Genomic DNA, 2,534 nt, shown 5'->3' on the forward strand with positions numbered 1-2,534 from the left:
AGTATTCCATTGAATATATGTGCCACAGTTTTTCTAACCATTCATCAGTTCGTGGGCATTTGGGTTGTTTCCATGACTTAGCAATCATGAAAAGTGCCACAATAAACATCGATGTGCAAGGACTTTTCCAATGAAGTATTCTTCTGTCCTTTGGGTAGATACCAAGGAGTGGGATTGCTGGATCACATGGTAGTTCTATTTGCAGGTTTTTGAGGAATCTCCAAATTGCTCTCCACAGTGGTTGGACCAATTTACATTCCCACCAGCAGTGTAAGAGAGTTCCCTTTTCACCACACCCTCGCCAACACTTATCATTTTTTGTTGTTTTTATCTTAGACATTCTGACTGGGGTTAGGGGATATCTCATTGCTGTTTTGATCTTCATTTCTCTTACAATGAGGGATGTTGAGCATTTTTTCATATGCCTTTTAGCTATTCGTATGTCATCTTTAGAGAGTGGTTTTTTCAACTCATTCTCCCACCTTTTAATAGGATTGATTGTCTTTTTCCGGAATAGCTGCTTGAGTTCCTTGTGAATTTTGGTGCTCAGTCCCTTATCTGACGCATAGTTTACAAAAATATTTTCCCATTCTGAGGGCTGTCTATTCACCCTAAGCACTGTGTCTTTTGCTATGCAGAAACTTCTTAGTCTGATGTAATCCCACTTGTCTATTTTGGGGATTATTGACTATGCTTGGAAGTCTTATTTAAGAATAAGACTTCTTAGCATCACCTTTAAGGTGGGTGAGCCCTTTCCTAGGCCCTGCCTCTGGAACCCCCACACCCCAGACAGACCCTATTTCTATAAGCCTAATCACACAGGAGTGTCTGACAGTCTCCCCACTAGGCAGTGCTGCATTTCTGTCCTGTCTGGGACCTCCAGTGCCTACACTAGGCTTGGCTTCCAGGTGATGTCTGGCAAGTATTGACCATAGGACTCCATTAATTAGCCTCATAGCAGGGGTGAGGAAGGAGTGGGTGCTGTTGGCCTGCCTGGAGAGCCTTGTGCTGAGGCTGCCACAGGACTTTCTGGCTTTGCAGAGGCACATAGGCCTCTTCTTCCCATGTAGCTCCATTGCCCTTGGCTTCCTGGCCCCACTACCTGCAGACTGCTGCCCCTTTCCTTCTAGATCCAGCTGGGGCCTCCTCACAGCTCCTTATACTCCAAGTCTCCCAGCACATTCTTGCTGCAGGTCGCTCTGGTACCCCAAGATCTCACTGCAGCACCCACATGTTGAGCTGTCAAGACTGAGAGCATTTCCTGACCAGGCCTGACACCTGGAAGGCCAGCAACACTGGCAGGAGGATTGGTTTAGCCACAAAGCTCAGCCCTACCAGGGATGTCATTCCAAACACACATTCCTTTTATTTTTTAAATTTGCTGTAGGGTATATAAACTCTCCAGAGGGAGACAGAGAGAGAGGGAGAGAGAGAAAGAGAGAGAGAGAGAGAAGTCACCCCTAGAGGGGATGGCCATGCCCAATCCCTTCTCTTCCATTCTCCTCTTGGGATTTTGGGCACGCACACATACATATGTTTGGTGTGATTTTCAAGCCACTATGTCTGGAGCTTGAACTATGGTCAATCATGTGAGTCCAACTCCTTAACCACCACACCACCTGGTGGCCCTGGATGCTAGCTCTTTTGTTCAAAGGTTCCCCTAGGCCTAGAATAAAAGGCCCCTGCTCAGCTTTTCAGTGTCAACTTCTGCCTCAGCCCTCCACTCACCCTATGCTTATCTCATTCTCTCTTACATCTTCTAGTCTATTCCTACTTCCAGGAATACTCTTCCTCCTCCCCTCTCCTGGCAGCAGTCGGCTACAATGTTATTGTCATAATCAAATGCTCTTTGGGGTATCCACAACAATGATCACAGACTCACACAGTGAGATATGCCTGTGAATGTCTCTTCAGGTAGACTTGGAGAGCTTAAAGGGCAGGGGGCAAGTACCAGCCATGATGGTGCAGGTGGTAGGGTGCTGCTGGCTGCTACTGGAGTCATATGGGAAGGCCTCGGGTTTGAATCCTGGGTTAACCTGAACATAACAGGACACACAGGATGTGTCTATGATCCTGGCTGGGGACTTTGGCATGGTAAGATTCTGTCAAGGGTACTGCTCTCTCTTCTGTCTTATCTCATGAAATAAATAAGTAAACTTTAAGGGGGCCAGTAGGTGGTACAGAGATTGAGGTGGCTGAATCCCACATGGCTGACTGATCAGTTTGAGTCCTGGATCCGGTGGCTTGAAAAACACTCCAGGCATGGGTGCATGCGTGCCCAAAATCCTGAGAGGAAACTAGAGGAGAAGGGATTATGGTCTGCTCATTTTCCCTGGGGGGCTCTCTCTCTATGTCTCTCTCTGGTGAGCACAAGTACCCTATAGCAATAACTAATTAAATAACTAACTAAATAAAATAAATAAAAAGGGGATTGGGGTGGGTGTGACCCATCTCTGTGCTCCCAATGCACTCCCCAGGGCTGGGTCCCCAGCAGTCATCATCAGCTATGTGGGTGCACAGATGGGTGGATGAAT

This window comes from Tupaia chinensis, unplaced genomic scaffold (genome assembly GCF_000334495.1).
Source record: "Tupaia chinensis unplaced genomic scaffold, TupChi_1.0 Scaffold143793_1, whole genome shotgun sequence".
In the NCBI taxonomy this organism is placed as follows: Eukaryota; Metazoa; Chordata; class Mammalia; order Scandentia; family Tupaiidae; genus Tupaia; species Tupaia belangeri.